Source organism: Canis lupus, chromosome 14, assembly GCF_048164855.1.
Source record: "Canis lupus baileyi chromosome 14, mCanLup2.hap1, whole genome shotgun sequence".
NCBI lineage: Eukaryota > Metazoa > Chordata > Mammalia > Carnivora > Canidae > Canis > Canis lupus.
In genome coordinates, this window is record NC_132851.1 from 56,272,437 (window position 1) to 56,295,051 (window position 22,615).

Consider the following 22,615-nt stretch of genomic DNA (forward strand, 5'->3'; position numbering starts at 1 on the left):
GAAGTCTGTACCTCTCAATTCCCTTAATCTATTTCAACCTTTCCTCCCCTCCCCACTTCTCTGGCAATGCTGTTTGTTCTCCATATTTGATAGTCTGTGGCAGGTTTTATTTTGTCTCTTTTTGTTTGTTCATTTGTTTTGTTTCTTAAATTCCACAAACACAGGAGATAATGAGTGTTGATCGGGATATGGAAAAAAAAAATCCTTGTGCACTGTTGCTGGGAATGTAAATTGGTGCAACCACTCTGGAAAACAGTAGTTTTTGAAGTTTTGAAGTTTCCTCAAAAAATTAGAAATAGAAATATCATATGATCCAGTAATTCCACTAAGGGATATTTATACCCCCTCCAAAAAACCCCCACAAATTTGAAAAGATATATGCACCCTATGCTTATTGCAGAATTATTTACAATGGCCAAGATATGGAAGCAAGTAAAGTCTTTATCAATAAAATATCTGACTTATATTTAAAAGGTTGCTCTAGTTGTGGTATCACTATATACTGGGTGTAAACAGGAGAACCAGAGAAAGCAGAAGAGAAGCAGAAGAAAAAGTTTGAAGATTATTGTAAGAATCCAAATGAATATAATGGTGGATTCAGTAGGGTGGTAGCATTGAATATAATAAGTGGTGGGATATTTGAAATCTTTTTAAGAATTAAGAGGAATTTCTAGTTGATTGGCTTTTTGGAATGGATGGGTAAAGAAGAATCAAAGACAAAATTGAGAATTTCTCAGCAACTCAGAAAACTAGAGATGCCTTTTTACTATGATAGTAGAAACTAATATCAGAAGACATTTTGGAGGGAAGATTAGATGCTCAATATTAAAAATACTATTTTTATGATGCCTCTTAAATATTAAAGTGGAAATATTAGGTAGGCAACTGGATTCAGCTATCTGGGATGCAGAGGATAGAAGTGATGTACATATCTGGGGCTCAGTATATAGATGATATCTAAGCTTAATTATTAAAGGAAAGTAAATATGAACACAAAAGATAAGCGTAAAGACTGAATCTTAGGATACTCAAAGATTTAGAAAACAAGGAGATAAAGAAAATATGAAGAGAAAGATGAAGGAACTAGTTCCTTAATTACAACTAGTAATGCAGAAGAGTAACCAAGTTGGAACACCAGTAATGTAGGAGGAAAATCAAAGCATGGTGTCCTAAAATCATGTTAAAAAGAGTTTTTAGACATTAGTTCTTTGGGGCACCCCTGGGTGGTTCAGTGGTTGAGAATCTGCCTTTGGTTCCAGTTGTGATCCCAGGATCCTGGGATCCAGTCCTGCAACAGGTTCCTCCCGGGTGCCTGCTTCTCCCTCTGCCTATGTTTCTGCTTTTGTCTCTGTGTCTCTCATGAATAAATGAATAATTTTTTTAAAAGAAATTAGTTCTTTAGTTGGAGATATTAAGAGCACAGTGTTTGTATACTTTTGAGACTTGGTTGGTATTACTCAAACTAGGTTGTTACAAGTTAAAGATGTTAATTGTTATCTCCAAGATAATGACTAATAAAATACCTTTAAAAAATACAGGTTTACTTTCTAGGTACTATTTCTTAGATATGTCGCTTGCAAATAGTTTTTCTAGAATATCTTTTCATCCTCATATCTATATCTTTTGCAAAGAAAATCTTCCTTTTTTACTTTTTGTGTTTGTTAGCTGTTTGTTTTTATGAGATCCAGTTTATGGCTAGTGCTTTTGGTATCAAGGCTAAGAGCTCTGACTAGGATTTAATCCTCAAGATTTTCTCTTACATTTTCTTCTATAAGTTTTATAGCTTTACCTTCTACATTTAAGTCTATGATTGACTTTGATTTTTTTCCTATGCATAACCATTCACTGTGGTATCATGTGTTGAAAGGACTAGTCCTCTTCTTTTAAATGACTTTTGTCAAAAATTGTTTGAGTGTATTTATATGAGTCTATATGTATTCTTTATTTAATTTTATTATCTATGTATCACTCCACCAATATCATATATTCTGCACACTAAACTATACAGTTGACTTTAATATTGGACAAGGTGATTTCTCCCACTTTAATCTTTTTCAAAATTGTTTTAGCTTTTCTAGGTTCTTTACCTTTACATATAAATTTAAGAATAAGCTTTTCTATAATGGCACAAAAAAACCCCACATGAATCTTGTTGGGAAGTTGATAACAATTATATTAAAAATGTAGGTCAGTTAGGGACAATTCATATCTTCACTGTGTTGACTTTTCAATTCATAAATATAGTGTATCTCCTCATTTATTCACTGATTTTTCTTCATTAGCAACTTATAATTTTCATAATACATGTGCCTTATATTAAATTTAAACCTAAGTATTTTGTTTTAAGCATGATAGTAAGCAGTTATTTTATTTGTTTCAGTTTCCAAATATTCATTGTTAATATATAGAAATATGCTTGATTACATGTTGATCTTATATTCTGTGATATTGCTGAAATTACTATTAATTCTAGAGAATTTTGTGCTTTGTTTTATTTTAGTTTTTGCTTTTAGTTATAGTTTCCCTGGGGTTTCATACATAATCATGTCAGCAAATATAGATTTTATCTTTTTTTTTCATTAACTCTGTGCATTTCATTTCTTTTTTTCTTGCTTTATTGCAATGGTTAGAATATGCTAACTTTTTCACTAATTAAGGATTTACAGAATCCATATTTCTAAGCCAACCTTAAGCTCAATTCCTGCTGTGATGGCCACTTATTTATTGGATAAGAGCAAAGGTGGCTGATTGCCATCCACAGTTTGGGGCATTGTATTTATGTGTTCATTAATACTCTCTTCTACTGAGGTTGATCTTTGGTAAACATTCATATGGGGCACTGATAATTTTACACTTGTCCCTAAACTTTCCTTTAGCCAATTTTCTAATTGTGTTTCCCTGACTTCCTGACAATTTAGCTAAAGTATTAGTTACTGCCCATTAACTGATGACTCCTACCTCTGGATTTCTTTTCTTCCAGAAAAAAAAAAAAAAAATGAGCAAGATAGTCTTCTTGACCTCCCTTTGAGAACATTTTCATTCACTGCTGTTCTTTAGAGTCACTCCTAGGTGAAGCAGTAATGAAGCAGTTGTCTCCTTTCACACACATGGTGTATTGTGTATAACCATCTCTAGACTAGAATTGAATTATTATTCCCCCAAATTGATCAGAGTGTACTTCCCATAAGGCCATAAAGAAAACTGAGAAAGGAAGAAATTGTAGGAAATATGAGAATTATTAGAATCAGAGCTAACTATCCATTCAACTTACTTGTACCTTTAGGATCTTTTCTAGCCTATTATTGTATATACTCCTTCCATTTAATGATGGAATACTTCTGTGTACACCAACATTTATGGTGGTAGGTCAGATAACATCACAGTTCATGATGGGAAACTGCTTTCATGATAACATGTTCAGCCTCTTTTAATACCCAGGAGCAAGTTGGATTCCATATCTTATGGAAAAGAAAGAAAAGAAAAGAAGAAAAGAAAAGAAAAGAAAAGAAAAGAAAAGAAAAGAAAGAAAAGAAAAGAAAAGAAAAGAAAAGGAAAGGAAAGAAAGAAAAGAAAAGAAAAGAAAAGAAAAGAAAAGAAAAGAAAAGAAAAGAAAAAAAAGAAAAGAAAAAAGAAAAGAAAGAAAAGAAAAGAATGCTTTGTTTTATCTTTGTGATAGTAGAATAAAACTTATGTATATGTTACATACAGACTGTAAATAGGGTCACTAGTCTTTGTACCTTTTTTGGTGAGGGTTGGGGGTGGTAGGAGAGGAGAGGCCAGATACAGAATTGTCCTTTACCTTTAAGGGATATCTTGACATGTATTATATAGCTGGACTCCTAGAAATTTCACTGAGTTATGAGGACCCTGAACTTTTTATGATACACGTACCTTAATAAGGTATATAAAAAAACCCGCTAGTTCCTGTTTAACAGGTCTAGTCAGCATTATATATTCAGTGTGGTAGACTGGTGTGATGCCCTGTGAAGAGGCTGTCAAGGTTTCTGTAGACACGGTTATAAAACAGCGCTGGAGAATAGGGCCATGAACATATATAGATAACTTTGATGGTGTTTACTAATAGGTATAGGAAAAAAATAATTCCCTGTCAGTAGATGTTTATGCCAGGGGATGTTTTGATGGGCAATAGCAAAGAAACCACAACTGGTAGAGAAACTGCAATTGGAGACTACAACTAATCCAATTATAATAATTCTCTTCCTCCACCAGTCTTCTGTATATTCCAAATAGGCCAATTGGATAGCGATATGGAAGTAATCACCATTTCTGCATCTCTTAAGTCATTGATGGTAACATTGTTCTCTGCAAGCTCTCCAAGAATGTTATATGAGTTTGGTTTACTGCTTTGGAAGATGGAGGCAGTAATAAAAGCTTACAGTCGGGCTTTCTTACCATCATAAATGTATGGAGCTAGGATATTAGTTTAGGGATTGGCAATTGTTTACTATATCTGTTACAACTGTGCATTCTAGAAATAGAAAATAACCATAGGATCATTTCAAAGGCTGAATGTATCCTCTGTGAGACAGATTCTTGCTAAAATCCGTTAATCACCTGACCTTCATATGTCTTTAATCTGACTGATACACCATAGTGACATCTGTGTGCCAGGAATTAATTGTGGAGGACGAGAAAATTAAGGCCATTCCACTTTAAGTTCAGTGTTAGCACAAGTACAGCCATCCCAGGCCCCTGGGAATAAGAGCTGAGATTTATATTACTTCAGTTACAGGAAGAAAACAGTTTACAGTTTAACATCCTAGAAAGCCCCATATTAGAATGAGAACAGAGCCCAAGCCAGTGGCAGGAAGCCCCATATTAGAATAAGAACAGAGCTCAATGCCCTTAAAAGCCCCGTATCAGAATGTAAACAGAACTTGAGAAATTTCTCCACCCCTTCTGGAGGTCCCCTAGCCCAGCCCATAAAACTAAGCTGAAACCCACCTCGGGGTCCAAGTCCCTGCTCCGCTGTATCGGGTAAACTTGAACCCAAGCCCAAGTTTGCAAATAAACCCTCTTGTGTTGGCATCTGTGTTGGCTCCTTGGTGGTTTCTCGGATTCGCAATCTTGGGCACAACATTAATGTCACTTCAGAGCCAATGTCCAGTACTCCCTGAATATCTAGCTATTTCTCATTCTTTTAGGTACACCCATCCTGGTAAATGAGAATTTTCTTGTGCCATGTCTGGCCTGCAAAGAGAAGTCACTATGAGCTATGAAAGCTTCAATGGAAAGGATATAAAAGTTTGAATCATGAACAAGGGAAGAGTTAAGAACCGATAAAGGGAAATAAAAGATACGTAAATAGTTATTTATGCTGCACATATTCATGGCCTACTTTATCTAAAACAGAGCCTTGCTAGCATAAGGTTAATTTAAATATAACACGTATATTGGGGATAAGTTTTGGTGTAATGGTTTTAATATTTCACTGGCAAAATACCATGTACCTAATAGTATATTTTATTTATGTTATTTGATTTTAGAACCCATGCTCTTACCATTACCTAAAATGCATAGAGAATAAAAATGTGGAGTCACAAGAATTTGTTAGTATAATTGTTAAAGGACCACCATAAATTTCCCTCAAACTAAATTGTCTAGTATTATGACAAGTGTCACATTATTGGTTGCCAGAGATTTATAGGTGACAAGACAGTGTACTATTTTTTTCACCTCTACAGGTTTTCTATCTGAAACTGCCTACATATTTGACTATATTCACAGAAAGAAGATTGCTTTTTTTTTGCTCAAGTGTGTGGCAGGAAGTGTCACTTGCCTGTTGGGTATGCTGTGCATTATTTATTACCTGCTTTCCTATCTCAATTTCAGTTATTTAAGGTAGTCTCTTATGTCTCCATATTATTATTTAATTTTATATCTTAATGTCCTGAAACTGGGTATTCAGGGTCTGATGCCCTTTATAAACTGTACAAAATGAAACCTGTGCTGAACTGGCAAACTTTTCATCAGCCACAATATTAGAGAAATGGGTTGAAGTGCTTCCCACTCTTCTGGCTCATGATTCAAGTGCAACTACTCAGTTCACTCAATATCAGTGTCATAATTGTTTATCTCTCATTCACTATGTTCCCACAGTGCTTAACATATTTGTTTTATATTGTCATTCTATTTTTCGTCATACCAAAATAATGTGTCAGGTGAAGAGAAAAGTTGGAAATAAACAACTATTTGATCATGGATATACTGCCCACCCAAGGCTGACCAAACAAAAAAATCTCTTACTTTTTAGCACACAGGGATCTCATGAGAGCATTAAGTCATTTTAGATTGGCAGGTATTTTTTACTTTCAACTTGTTCCTAAGTCATTATATATGACCCTGAGTAGCACCACTCATTAGTTAAAAAAAAAAAGAAAAAAAGAAAGATGAGATCCAGGTAAAACTGTGAATTAGGTTTGCTTCCTATTTTGTCTCATCTCTCCCAAATCCTAATGTTATCTTGTCAAGGGTTCCCTTTTGTGCATGTTCTCAGAGTATATTCCTCTAGTCTGGGGATGCCATTTGTTCTAAGAGAGCCACAGCCCATTAATTATCTTAGAGCTCATTTAACAAACCTCTTTTGTTTTATAACTCATCATTACTTTAAAAAGGCTTAGTTTCCATAATTTTGAAATAAAATAGTACTGAGAATTTCCACAGCAAAAAGTATGTTTTTCAAACTCCCTTTGGCCACAGTATATCTTTATATCAAGCTATGTGCTTCTTGAACTGCATTCACTGAGTTAATATTTTCATCTCCCATTTGCTCTTCAGCATTTTACTGTCATTATGCCCCACCCATGGCTGTCTCTACTAAAGCTACCATGGTTACCACTGACTTAATTGATGAAAAGGAAAAGCATTTATTCAGTCCTTTTCTTATTATTGATCTTACTGTATATTATCATTACAGAAACCCTCTCCTAAACAATATTGACTCCCTTGATATCACCCTCTTCTGAATTTTCCAGCTATCTCATTGGTAGGTGTCTATTATCATTTATTGACTTCTCGCTTAAGTGCTACTTCTGTTATGTGTTGCACACTCTTCCTAGATGGCCTCATATATTCTCTTTTTTCTTTAAAGAAAGATTTTATGTATTTATTCATGAGATACATGGAGAGAGTGGCAAAAACATAGGCAGAGGGAGAAACAAGCTCCTTGACGGAAGCCTGATGTGGGACTTGATCCTAGGACCCTGGGATCATGACCTGAGCCAAAGGCAGACACTCAAACACTGAGACACCCAGGTGCCATGGCCTCATATATTCTCTTAATGTCACCTGACAGTTCTGCTTATGTTTTCAAAATAGGATTTTAGCCCATGGATACTATTGGGCTCTAGCTCAGTATATTCCATTTTTTTCTGGATTTGGATCAGGAGACCTGTCCTTGTCCAACATTGCTTATAACTGGTTAATTTTGCCTAATTGACATTTAGTTAGCAAAATCTTTGACTCTTACATTCATCCATACAATCAACTTCACATCTATCGGTAATAATGGTGATAATGCCATTCCCCTTCTTTATCTTTTGTCTGACCTGTCAAGTTATTTATATGCCATTGGGCACCTTTAGGACACTAACACAGTGAAGGAGTCATTGAGGGCTCAGGCTAGCTCTTTCCCATCTTTCTATTCTAGATGCTGCACTATGTGGCTTTCATCCTCAAGGTCAAAATAAGGCTAATGCATTTCCAGAAATTTCTTTTCAGTTTCTAGCAGAGAAGAGGTGAAATGGGTAATACAAAAAAGATACATAACAGTATGAACATGTATCACTTTGTCATGAAAGTCATAATTTTACTTTTACTTTATGCTGAATGTGGTCTATGGTCACCTCTAGGTTTAAGGGAGTCTGAGAAGGAGATTGTACACATTGATGACCTGAACAAATTAGATCCACGCTAGAAAAAAAAATAATAAACAGAGAAAACAGGGAAAATATTGTGTATGTAACCCTCTATGTTGCCTATACAATATCATATTGTGTAATATTTTATAGGCAGTGTGGGTATTATATATGCAGCAAGACATGTAAACTCCAAGCCCGAAGAATACTCACCCACTTGTAAGTTATTGAACTCACCAAATATTTGTATCCCCATGCCTCCTTACATGCTTCTCTTTCTGTAAAGCCCACTTATGTTCAATTTACCTATCTTGCAAGATTCTACTGGGGACTTTCTCTTTCATAAAATTTAGCCTATCCCAGATTTGGGTAGGAGTCTTTCCTAAGAGGGTTTCAAGAACTCTCAGGAACTCTTAGGTTTATCTTAGTATTTATCACACTGAATGGTCAATATTTGCTTTGAAATGGAAGATTGGAAGATGCTCTCTAAATGTTTCCCCTTTGCATGCTTAAATTGTTTATATACTCTAAAAGTTCTAAGACTTTTTTTCTTTAAGAGCATTCCTTTAAGACCATACATTTTAAATCAGAGAAGTAATCATAATAATGTATTAATCTTTGGTGCACATGTAGTACACACTGAGTTAGATTTCATTGCACCTCATATCAGTCAGGTCTGCTGTCTTATGATATGTTTTAAGAGATACTATCTAGTTATAATCCCTTAATCTAAAGAAGTGATCCTAATGGTAAAAGTATCCCTGTTAAATCAGTAGAAAAATAACTTGATGTACCTGACTTTCTAGAGTGTTTAAATCACAATACGGATATCTTGAAATTCAGTTATACATATAGGGTCACCTGAAACCAAGTGATTAGACTATTGAAGAGATAGGAGAATGAGAAAAGGGGTATGCATGTGAGAAGAGACTGGAAATGAAATGTTTGTGAAGAATATGCTCTTTTTAGGTCCTCTCATCTCCCCCTTTCCACCTTATCTCTGTTGGATGTTCTAGTTTTGAACTGATTCCATCCCTTCTGTCTTTTCCATTCAACACCTTTGCCATTATTGATGAATTAGCTAACATCTCCATGCTTCAGTTATGTTATCTGTGAAATTGAAATAATAATAGTACATGTCTGGTAGGTTTGTTGTATTAATTGGATTAGACTGTTAAAATGCTAAGACCAGTGCCTCACACATGATGAGTATTGACTAATATTGTTTTTATTTTTATTTTTTAAAGACTATGAAAAAAACAATAGAGAGGGACACATTTAATACCAAAGTAAGATGTATGTGTATGTGTTTTATAAAGAACTACTAGCTATTCCCAGTGTATTAAATCAGATGAATATACCCCAAAACAAGTTCACAAAGATTTGATGACATGTTCTATCTTTGATGTGAAGATAAAACTTAATCTTAGCTAAAAATAAGAATCAAGTATACATGACTTTTAAAGTTTTTCCCATAAATGTTCTTATTTTGTCTTTGTTTAAATTTTTGTTTGGTTTTGTTTTCATCTACTAAGAAGTTTATAAGGTTGCATATATACCAAGAAAGATTAGTTCTTCATGTGGATTTGGGTATTCTACAGACTTGAGTATAAGATCCAATTGGGCTTCTTGGCTGCATGTCCTTAGGTAAGTCACTTTTTCGATCTTATTTGCAAAATGGGGATAATTACATTTGCTTTGTTTGCATGAGCATTTTTGTAAGTAATAACTAAAATAACATATATAAAGCACCTTGAACAGTTCATGGCATATAGAAAGAACATAATAAGTTTGTAAATCTAATAATTCTTACATAGAGCACATAGGGAGACTATAATAACCAGAAGTTAATTTATCAATTTTAATTAATTATAATTATAATTATTATTGCTTAGGAAAGTATTGCTTCATATCTTCTAATTAATGAAGACTCTCTTCAAAAATAAATATATTTGGAAAAACAAATTAAAATAAGCGGAGTGATTGTTAATCGTAGTCTCTGAAAAGGGGGTTCTAGTTTTATGGCAAAAATGTTAATTAATCAACACTGATAAACTGATGTTTTTGTTCCCTCAAAAGGGATAAACATTACCCAAGTTTGGACAGAATGACTCCTCAAAAGAGGACACCTATCCTTTGAACAATGTTTGAATGTTTCATGTCTTTCTCATGGAAATACTTATTTCTATGTCTGTACTTCATTGTGCATGAAATAATAATGCAGAGGCATAGTAGGGAGTGGTTTTAGGATTTACACCTATGGGAATGAGGGGCAGAAGGCTAGCTTAAGCAAAGAAAGAAAATGAGCTCTTTGGCAGTCCTACAGGGAAGCTCAGACAACCCTACAGACTAATCTAGAGAATGAACTGCCCTTCAGATTTGCCCAAATTGATTCAACAGAGATACATTTTTACTATCATGTTAGGGAGTCTTTGGATGTAGGCTGCCCTGGAACTGGACTGTGACTAATGGTGAGGCAGTGCTCTTTAGCTGAGGCAACTCCCAAAGTGGAGTCACAACCAAGAGATACCTACCTGCAGCAATCCCAGTAGGTGTGTAACAAAGTCTTCTTTCCTTAGGGACTTCTCTGAGTGGTGCAGCATAGCATCTGACACACAGAGGGATCATGGCAGGCCATAGTAGAATACTCCCCCTATTAGGACAGTTAGGTATCACTTACAAGAAATGTAGCATCAAACATAGCTATTATCCTAGTATGTTTACTATAAAAGATGAATAGAGCCCAAAGGCTCTAATAATGCATTTAATATTCTAGTATGTTCTTTTTTAATCCTCATCAATAAATAGTGTCCAAAACATTTTTTATTTATATGGGAAAGAAAGGAGTTTATATGCCATGTGGTCCCAGTAATAAGTTAATTTCCTTATTGTTTGTCAAAAGTTTGGTTTGAAAGAACCATGATAATGTTGATATATAATAATTAATATGCTGAGGACATTAATCCTTTCCTTTTTTCAATATATTTATACAAAATGATTTTATGAACAGAAACCCATAGAAATTGCTACCATTTATATAGTATGAATTATTGCATGTGTTAACTAGACATATATAGTGTGTGTATCTATATGTGCATATATGTACACACACACACATATCCAATTTTATCATCTCAGTTGTTATTTCTTTTCTTTATCATTATATTTACCACTGCTGAATATGCCTTTCTTTTTAATTTATTACTCATGTAAAACTGGAAAGCATGAAGGGTAGTATGCAGAAAATGTAATAATCTTATTTTACACTGAGCTTTGAATAAAAATGTTAATAATGAGTACAGTGTTTGTGGACCTGGAATGGCTCTACATACTTCATTGTGACTTCATGAAAATTAGTTTTCTGTAATATAGATCTTTAAAAATTTTATGTTATCCCAGTTTCCAGGTATGTTCTAAGAAGCTGAAGTGAATGGAAGTCAAACAATCAAACCTATACTGCAAAATTTCTTTGGAGTTTTGTCATACTGTATTTGTAAACTCTTTGGGGGTTTTTGATTTATTAGTTGCAATGTATTAAAATATATGATTATGACTTAAAAGATGAAGTTTTATTACATGAATGACATCAAAAATTTTAATTCTATAACATATTTAAATATAAGGTATTGATGTTGCATTCTGAAACATTAACTTTTATCTAGCAACTCATGTTTAATTTTTCTGTCCACTAAACTTAAATAAAACCTTAAATCTTACAATAGTGAGAACAATTAGTACATCATTCTTTTCTACTGCTAGGAAAAAAATAAAGAAAATGGCATTCTGCGATGGTTGTAAAGTTACATAGTTGTAGTCAACTTGCATAAAACAGGAAATGAATACCTATAAATGAGATATAAATATGATAACTAGGCATTAATTTATGGCCTTTTATATCTGTAAAATGTACAGATAATCATCTGATTCATTTTGACCTACCACTATATAGGAGTAAATTGCAATGTGAGGATATTTAATGCTTTTCATAGTAGATTAAGAGGAGGGAATAAAACTGCTACAGGTAATACAATCATAGAAATCTTAATTAAAAAATTATTTCAAGTTAACTAGTGCTGAACCAAAAGTTGATATACCTCAAAAGAACTCTAAGGTTTACATGAAAAAAAGAAAAAAGCAAACCAGAAAACTCAAAACTACCTCCGTGAAACTTTCATGCAAGCACAGTAAAAACAATAAAAACTTTCTTATAAGGTTGAAATGTTAAACCTGGTAATCACAGACAACAGAGAGAATTCTGGGAGACCATCAATTTTTTTTTTTTTTTGAGACCATCAATTTAGATGAAGATTTTATATTTTTCCCCCATAACCTCCAACTGGAATTTACTTGTTCTTCAATATATTGGTTAGGCAATAAATTATGCTAATATTAGTAATACCTCTAACTTTTACTAGGAGAACTTACAGATCTCTCATGTCCCATTATAAAATAAATATTTGCATAAATATTTATTTGTAAATAAATATTTGTACATTATATACAAATATTACATTATATGTAAATAAATATTTGTACAAATAAATATTTGTACATTATACAAATATTGCAAATATTTTCTAGTATCTTTTATTTGCATCATTATTTTGAAATTATGACAATTGCTAATCTGCCAATATTTTTTTATTTAATAAATTAATCAAGATGCATATACTTGACTTAGTATACTTCTAATATCCTCATTATATTTCATTATAATTAGTTTCCTTTGTGCTAATATATATTATTTAAAACATTTATTTTAAATATTTTTTTCTGAGAAATAATAAAGAGGCCATAGGCTAGACAAGACTGTCAAAGAGATCCAAGGCAAAACAAACAAAGCAAAACAAAAGACACTAGACAGTATCTCTCGGAGAAATGAATCAGAAAATCTGGAAAATGATCTGAAAATTTAGAACATGTCCTGCTGGTTTCCTGTCCATGGTATAGCTAAATCTATGTATATGAGCTGGGAAGAGCTGGTTCTCTGAGGCTGACAGGATCATTAGAGACAATACAGAATGTGTAATCTTTGAAATAAAAAGGCCATTCCATGATAGAATAATTAATTTGACATAAAAAAGTTCTGAGTTCAAATAAATTTGAGTGAATCTAAAACAGAAATATATATGTATATGTGTGTTTATATATTCCTCTGACATAATACATGTGTGTGAAGTAATTAATATATTAACTAATATAGAAACATTATGTATATACATAACACACATATACATAGTTATCTCATATGACCCTTCAGAACTCTTAGTTCTTTATTGAGCACTGTGATAATTAACTATCTCTAAATATTTTTTTAAATATATAACATTCTTTTCTTCAAACATAATGTAGGGATACATTAGAAAATTCTAGCCTAGAATGATAAAAGTGAAAGTAGAAATTCTTCATGCTACTTCTGAACAAACAGTAAGGATCTCTCAGAACAAAACAGGAGGGAGATCAGTAAGTAAAAGGGAGGATGAGATTTCCAGAAGTCAGTTACTTTCCTCCGCCTCCAGGAAAGGTTATAGAGTTTTCAAAGTCAGTGCTGGTGGAATTACGCTACAGTCGGATTTGGGAGGAGCATGGGAGAAAGTAGCTTTAATATTTTATTTTGGGAACTTGACAGAATCAAAGCCTGCTAAGAGTTACCAAGAAAATATGTATCGATGCAAGGACAAGAAGACAAGATTTAAGAACAGGCATAATAGCCATATTAACTCAGATACACTGGGCTGAGTCTGTTACTTCCAAGATCGACTGTGGTCTGTTAGCACTTAGTGTGGGATCCCCGGCTGGCCTAGCGGTTTAACGCCTGCTTTGGGCCCAGGGCATGGTCCTGGAGACCCAGGATCGAGTTTTGCATTGGGCTCCCTGCATGGAGCCTACTTCTCCCTCTGTCTGTCTGTCTGTCTCTCTCTCTCTCTCTCTCTCTCTCTCTGTCTCTCATGAATAAATAAATGCAATCTTTAAGAAAAACAACAACAAAAACAACACTTGCTATCCGTTGCCAATTTTTAATTAATGTTGATTAAAACTTTAGTTAATGTTAATTAAACAATAATGTTAATTGCGTTGTGTGTTTCCTTAGGGTTGATAAGGTGTATTATTACTAATAATGCACACTCCATTTTTCATGAGGATTTGTGGTATAAACCAAATTCCTGGGTCTTAAGAGAGAGAGAGAAGGAAGAAATAACCCACTTTTGAGAAAGAAATTGGCTACTGAAGTTTAACTGATTGAAAGTTCAATTATCCGCAAACAATACACTGGAAGTGAAACATAACTTGTATTCATTCCAACCATGCTGGGCAATAAAGTCAAGATGGTAACAACAATAAAAATAGTAACAACTGTCATTTACTGGACACTGATTAGGAGTCAGGCGGTGTGATTGTAAGTTTATTTGTATTTTTCATCTATTCCTAATGGCAGTTTATGAAATAAGTATCATTATTATCCTCAACTTACAACTAAACATTCCCTGATTCTTAGAGAAGTTGAGTAATTTCTTTTAGGTCACTCAGCCAGTAAGTGGCAGAGATAGGATGAAATTCCAATTTTTAAGATTCCAAATCTAGACTTTTAATGATTGGAATAGTCTGCTTCCAAACTCAAAACAAAAGAGAATAAAAAAGTGTTATTTATTTATTTAGGGGGTAATTGGCCATTTGGGGATATTAAACTTTCCCCTGTTTCCCTAAAGTCTTCATTGCAGAACTATAGTTCTAAAACACATAGTTAAGTTAATCAATTAAATTTTGCACCTATATAAACCAGCTGCAAATTTATGTTTCTAAATCAAATCATAGCAAGAGTTTCATTTTGTCATAAAGAACACTTGAGTATACAGTAAGTTTTCATGGAAAGAGAGAACTGTTATGAACTTTCATTCTGAGGCACAATTGCTTTGTTCTTAATAGGGAGAAAATACATATCCACTTTAGAGTACATTATAAGAATATAAAGAGGTAATGAATGGAAAGATATCCACTAAGACTGTTCTCTTTGTGGGTATGAGTTTAAAAGTCTGACTTAATAAGACTAGCAATTTTTAATCAAATGATTTAACTGAGAAGACAATTTAATTAACTGAGCACAGATGCTTAACCTGTGCTAGGTATCCTGGTCTTTCAATTAAGAATGATGGAACATTTAAATTACATCATTCCATAAAAGATTATCAATTATGAGTACACTTTCCTTATGTTTCAAATAAACCTTCAGGAGAGGGTATCTCCGCAGAATCACTGATACCCTACTCTTAACCTTTAATATGTCTTGATTCTTCTTTATTTTAATTTTATTGATAAGGCCTTGACAAGAAATAGAGATCCTTTAACCTTCTCTGTTATTAAGTGAAGGAAAATGCTAAAGCTGGAATTCATTATAGACCACGAACCTATAAAATAGAAAACTAATATTCATGACTTTATATTCATTGAAAAACCTTAACCTTTAGGAATCATTAGTTTTCAGGATAGTCCATAAAGTTAAACTGAGCAGCACAAGGGCAGCTGTAGAAGATCAGGGAGGAGAGTAGATCATAAACACCATTATCATTTAACATTTGTGGAGCAGCGTTTTCCCATTTTCTATGCTCTCCACAAGTAGCAAAATATTTTCAGAGCTCAGATTCCTTAACTAATCTACCAGAGGAAGAAAGCTCCTTTTTAAAACATTATAAAATAGCAAGTTCCCCAGAGTATGTGCACTCAAAGTTCCACCTATCGAAAAATCCTTCCTACTTACTCTTCCCAGTTATTGAGGCTGATGGGAAAATCAATTATTAAGGCACCTCAGAATTTCCACCTTCAACATGGGATGGTGCAAAGCTTTTGTGTTTGTGTAATTCTCAGGATTTTTTTGGACTCAGAAATGTATCAAACAAATTACTCCAAGGCTCAGAGTCTTAAAATGACAATCATTTCCATAAGTGCAATGGTTGGCTGGGTGGTTCTGCAGACACAGGCTGGGCTAGGGTGATCTCAACCGTTCTTGCTCATGTGCCCACAGTCTGCTGGCAGGCTGTCTGAGGGCTTGCTGATCTAGGAGGGCTTCACTTCTCTTCCTCAGGTTCTTCACATTCCTCCAGTAGTTGAGATTTCATCTCGAACTAGTGACAGAATTACAAAGGTGAGAAAACTAGACATACAAAAAGACACCTTTCTAGCCTCTGCTTATGTCATGTTTACGGACACTCATTGACCAAAGTAAGTCACCTGGCTAGTCACCAGGTCATAGTGGGAGAGGATCGCCAAGCCCCAGGGCAAGATGTGTAGATGTTGAGGACATTAATTCTGGCTGTTCATGCCAACCATTATGACAGTAAGGAGAGAGTTAGAACATCATCCTCACTCCTGTTCATAATGGAATATGGAAGAATGGATGCTCACGTAGTCTACTCGCAGATAATGAACTAGATGTAGTCTTGCTGTTATTAATAAATGCTTTCCTTTTCAAGAACTCAGAAGAGAGAAAAAGGGTTTGTTTTATTTTTTTGAGTGAGAGTAGCCTTGTCTGCTAATTAACACACGATTCCGGGGGGAGGGGACATAAACCCTCAGTAATATAGTCTTGATGTGGGATTTCTGTCTGAGGTACTCTCCATCTGAACATACTCCAAGAATAACTGATAATACTTTGCCCTCCCGTCTCCAGTTTCTAACAGCTTTTTGAGCACACATTATGAGTTGATAATGAAGGTTTATTGCTCCCATTCACCCCTTAAATGCTCTGCAGTGGGAGAATGGGTCTCATTATACTCCAAAATTATGCCTTCAGCTAATTCATTCCTCCATTCTTATTGGGTACCATGGTTGGTGATACATGTATTTCCAGCTTCTAATTAGTGACAGCACATAATCCCTAACTTATTATAGATCACTCTATTATTTATGACATGGTCAAGGTGAAGAGTCCAACGTTCATCTTTTTTTCTTTGTCATCTATCTCATAATTTCTTATTTCTTTGTCCTCTATCTTATGAGTTCTAATTTTGTCATCTAGCTCATAACCCACTGGGCCTTAGAGAGTGTATGAACATACATGAGCTCACTTTTACCTGTTAATTTATTCTTTGCTTCTGACACCTGCATCTGTTTATATTTATGGCTATTAATTGGTTGTTTGCTGATATGCCATCTCCCTCGGGAGAAGAGTTATTACTGTACATTATTGCAAATCAGTATACCCTTATCTTGGGGACACCAAAGCTCAGCAGGATGAAGTAAAGTGGCTGCTGTAACATGACTAAATACATAAGTGAAAGAGGAGGGAGTCAAAACCCGATCTCAAAATAGCAAATATTTACTGGTCATTCACATAGGGGATCAAGCCAAATTCAACAAACAACATTTGAGAAGTACATGGTTTTCTTTATAAAAAAGAACATTTTAAGCACAGACTCTCCTCTGAAAGGGAGACAAATTATGCACATAGCTATATTGAAAAATAGAAAGTGATATATGGCATAAAACATACTAATGCATTTAAATCAACATTTAAATTTTACCTTACAAGATATTATTGGGACACGACAGTCAAGAGCAAAACCATATAGGCATAACACCTTTTTTCTCTTGCTCCTAATAAGCTCAGCTTTCTCCATGCTGAAAGTAGTTTGATTTTGACATGTGATTCATAACTTTTGCTATGCTTTTTGTTGCAGGACATTATTCAAGATATCTTAAACACGTGGTGTATCATATTCATTCAAAACAGATGTTAAAATATGCTCATTTATTTTATAAATTTTAGACTGGCAGACAGTTTTTGCATGACTTCCAGAACAGATAATGTTCTTTCAAGGACACGTGTGTGGTTATAAATATTACCTTTCTAAAGACTACATTTTTTTTTTTCTTTTTTACCTGCTAAGTGTAGCTCAGTATCCTGATCATGTTTCACTACAGAGCACATGTCTAATGATACATGAAGAAGGTAACGAGGGCAAAAGGTGAAACTTCCTGAATGAAAAGTTGTTAATGAGTGTATAATAGTATTCATGGGAAGTTTTAAAAAGAAAGGAAATGGAAATTGTAAAGTTTTTCTCCTAAATTTGCTGTAAATAAACAAATCATGCTAGAGATTTTTTTTTTTATCATAAGTCTTAAACTTGCTTCTTTTTCTTTTTTTCCTCACTTCTACTTTACTCTCTCATCATTAACAACCTACAGGCCTAGAGTGTTAGAACCACATGCAATACAAGATAAGAAAAGTTTTAATAGTAACTCTAACTTGCCATTAAAATAGTGAGGGGGGGATCCCTGGGTGGCACAGCAGTTTAGCGCCTGCCTTTGGCCCAGGGCACGATCCTGGAGACCCGGGATCGAATCCCACATCCGGCTCCCGGTGCATGGAGCCTGCTTCTCCCTCTGCCTATGTCTCTGCCTCTCTCTCTCTCTCTGTGTGACTATAATAAATAAATAAATAAATAAAAATAAAATAAAATAGTGAGGGGCAGAAATACCTGAAATAACCAAACTACCTTCAAAAAATAATGGTTTGGATGCTGCAAATGTTGTTCTGTCATGATAGTCAAGGATTTGACATATTCTTGAAGAAGTAGTTAGAGATTGGTGTGTGTTGCTACGCAGAGACATGGAATTCTTATTTATGTATATGAAGTCCAAATGGGACAGCATTTTGTTGGACTAAATCTGAACCGACCATCCTTAGCAGAATGAAAATTGTCAGGCAGCATTTTACCACTATATGCTGCTGCTCAATGTTCTGTGGTTCTCTGCTTCTTCATGTAGGGCAAGCAGTAATAAAAACTAAATGGTTTTTAAGGATGACATTTCAAAACAATCGTTTTAAAGACACTTCTATAATGAAAATATTGTATGAAAGTAATCTTAATTTTTAATAGTTAAGAACATTTCATTATGACCATTTTTGAATAATAGATTTGATTTAAAATTTTACCTATTTCAGATTGTAATAAATGTAAGAATATTTATAATGCATATATAAATGTTTTTCAAGTAATATCAGGTAGCAATGACTGTGGATGATGTCAATGTTAAATGCAAAAGGGAGATAATAAATCACATATTAAACTTCACACTAGCATAATAAAAATAAATATAAGAAAGTGACACATTTTGGACTCCTTAGCAGGGAAAAGTGTTTCTGAGTTATTATAACAAAGGGTGATACAAGCTAAATATGTTATGGGATGAAGTCACACATCGTGGTCATCATAAACAGCTCTCCTAATCTTGATATATGGAGATAAAACAGGGAGGGGGCAACATGAGGCTAGGACTCGGTCAAAAGAGAGGATGAAAATACTATGCATAACATTGAAATATGCGGAGTATAAAAATCAGTTTAAGAAAGAGAGTGAGGATGTTGAAAAGAAAAAGGTAAAGACATACAAACCAAAACAACCAAATGACCAAATGACATGTCATTGCTAGTTCAAGTGGAGTTAGATGTCAGCGTTCAGATGGCCTCTTTTAATGTTAGAATTTTGTTTTGTAGACTTAAAACAAGAAACTAGATAGAGTGTTTTAGTATGATAAAATTGTTGAATCAACTATTTCCCAAAGACATATACCTTTGGAGTGACTTGTGTTTGCCAGGTAGAGTTCCACTCCCTTGCTCAATGAAGACTATGAAAGATTCTTATTTCTTTTGCACGTATTTTTGCACTCCTGTCTTCTATGATTTAGCACTGTATTTCTTCAATTGATCAATTCAAAAACAATTGACTTAGTGAAATTCTAGTTTTGAGGCAGTACTTTGTTTTTATTCATTTACTGATTCCTTTTATTGATTCTGAATATCTCTGAAAAATGTATTGTTTACTTTTAAAACTTCTTAGGCTTTATGAACTGTAATCGTCCTGTACATATTCATAAATGATTTTTTTTACTCAAAATAATATTTTTGAATCTTAGTCCATATCAATGCATGCATATATAATCTAATCCTTAACTGTTATATTATATTCACTTTTATTTTTACTCAGGCTTTTTTAAGTGGGTCATCTGAAAACAGCAGATTGAAGAGTTACCTTCCTTATTATTTATTTATCTTCTGTCTTTTGACTGCAACATTTAGTGAATTTATGCTTACTTAATGGATATAGTAAAAATTCTTTTTACATGTGAGCTTGTGCTGGTTTTCTGTGTCTGTGCCAAGATTCTTGACCCACAGACATTGCTAAAGTAAATGTGTTGTTCTAAACCAGTAAATTTGGGGGTTACTTGTTATGAAGTGATAGAGAAGTAACACAAATCATGAAAATATTGAGAAAACAATCCCTCAACTCACATTCTGTTTGAAGGATAACTTGGATCAGGTATTCCCCACTTTGCTTCATTAGTTCATTGTGCGGTGTTAAATCAGTGTGATATTTGGTTTTATTATATAAAGATAATGCAAACAGTATTCTTTTTATACAAAGAATTCCTGCTTTGTGAAACTTCTGGTACTGACCAAACTTCTTTAGAAAAAATCTGGGCAACACTTCTGATGTCAGCTCATGTGGTTGACTTGGGATGTGATCAATCCTGTGATGTGGAAAAATTCATCACTGGCACTTTTCTTATACACGAGGTACCTTTGGTTTATCCTTCTAGAGTCCTTCTCCACTCTTATCCTCCCAGATCTCTGCCCTTGGAGGAAGAATATATGGACTTCATGAGTGGATTCCCTGCTCTCTAGATTCCTGTTGGGTTCAGCTAACTTGGAGTACTGGGTAGGAGGTCAGAGGGTGGATAGAAAGTGAGGTCAGGACATTTTGTCCCCCGTTATCCTATCCTATCCTATCCTATCCTATCCTATCCTATCCTATCCTGCCACTCTGCCAGCTGGAATCTATCATTAGCTCAGTAGTCACTGGTCCTGTCAAGGTAGACTGCTCCATTGGAATTTCTCTCTATATAGATATGGTAAACTTTTCTTTTCTGATATTTCTAAATGTGGTCTAGTGCACTATCCATATGGTTACTTTAATATAGACATTTATAAAATATTTCTTTGTAATTAAACTTTTCTCAGGTGGCCCTACTTAGACACATCTGACAAAAATCCAGAATTGAAGTTAAAGGAAAGCCACTTTGATGGCAAGAAATTGTTGATGAGAAAAAGAGGGACAAAATACTGCTTCCTAAATGTTAGATCCAGGAACAACCTGGTTGGTATTATGTGACAGGAAATTATCAAAAGATCAAAGTAATAGAGTAAATCACCAGGTTCTATGTTTTCTGGAGTATAGTGTTTACTCTGTTTACCATCCTCTTTAACTTTGAAGAAAGAGGACTGGATTTTAACAAAAAGGGAAACTATATATAAGATTTGCTCACAGGTACATGTTTAAATGCATGCTTTCTTTTCATTCTACCTCTTTTCAAGGTTGCTTTCAAAGGTATACATGCATACTTTATTTTATTGTACTTCATTTTATTGCTCTTTGCAGATATTGCATTTTTTTACAAGTTGAAAGTTTATGGCAGCCCTGCATTGAGCAAAGCTATTGGTGCCATCTTTCCAACAGCATATGCTCACTTTGTGTTTCTGTGTTACATTTTGGTAATTCTCACAATATTTCAAACTTGTTCATTATTATTATATTTGTTGTGGTGATCTGTGATCAGTGATCATGAGTCGCTGAAAGTTTAGATGATGGTAACATTTTTTAACAATAAAGTACATTTTTAATATTTTATTTATTTTAGAGAGAGAGAGAGAGAGTGGTGGGGAGAAACCAAGGGAGAGGGACAAGCAGCTTCTGTGCTGAGCACAGAGCCCAACATGGGGTTCAATCCCATGACCCTGAGATCATGACCTGAGCTGAATTTAAGAGTCAGAGGCTTAGCTGACTGAGCTACCCAGGCCCCCAAGCAATAAAATATTTTTGATTAAGGTATGCACATTGTGTTTTTAGACATAATGCTATTGCACACTTAATAGACTAGAGGGTAGTGTAAACATAATTTTATATGCACTGGGAAACCAAAAGATAATTTGACTTTATTGCTGTATTCACTTTATTGCAGTGGTCTGGCACAAAACCTGCAATGTCTCTGAGGTTTGCCTGTTTTAACCTGTACTCTGTTATCCACTCCTGCCATTCCTTACATGCATTGTTTTATATCTTATCAGAAGCAGCAACTGAGACAAAGATTTCAGCCAATGTTTTTTTGGGGGGAGAGATAATCTCAGGAAATGCCTTTAAGGGAGTAAAAAAGTAAGGCAAACACTCTAAAAAAGAATTATTGATCAAGCTAGTTACCACTGTATCCAGCTGAAGCTTAATTACACAACAGAATTCTGGGAAACTGTAGGAAAAAGTGCTCTGGGTTATCCCATCTAAATGACAAAGGCTCTGGGGTATTAATACAGAAACTCAGATTAGTTATTGGTCATGAATTCTCTAGAACAGTCAGGCTGCTAAACTTGCAATTAGAAGGAGCCCTAACTGCAAGAGAAAGCCCTTAAGCCAAGGAGAAAAAGGGCAACTAACGTGGAAGTCTGACTGGTCTGCACTGAAATGGTAAAGACCAAAGGGATATGAGCCGAGCACCAACGGCGCTCCTATACTCTTAATTCATTTTCTACACTGCCACCAGCATGCTTTTTGACAAAATGTAAATTTGATTCAGTAACTCATTGCTTAGATATATCAAAGTGCTCACAGTACTCTGAATAAAGTTCAAAATCCCAAACATAAAAATGCCTGCAAAAGTCAGTCTTAGCTACTTTTCCAAACTTATCATTTTCT

The 22,615-nt window shown here is 34.3% G+C and overlaps 1 long non-coding RNA gene across 1 annotated transcript; it reads left to right on the plus strand.

Annotated features, from left to right (window-relative positions):
* The first annotated feature begins 3,634 nt into the window (after nucleotides 1-3,634).
* LOC140604137 (uncharacterized) lies at nucleotides 3,635-11,601 on the plus strand. Its single transcript, XR_012007168.1, has 4 exons — nucleotides 3,635-5,807; nucleotides 6,938-7,006; nucleotides 9,413-9,524; nucleotides 11,277-11,601. It is a non-coding gene; the product is annotated as an uncharacterized lncRNA (long non-coding RNA).
* Nucleotides 11,602-22,615: the final 11,014 nt, after the last annotated feature.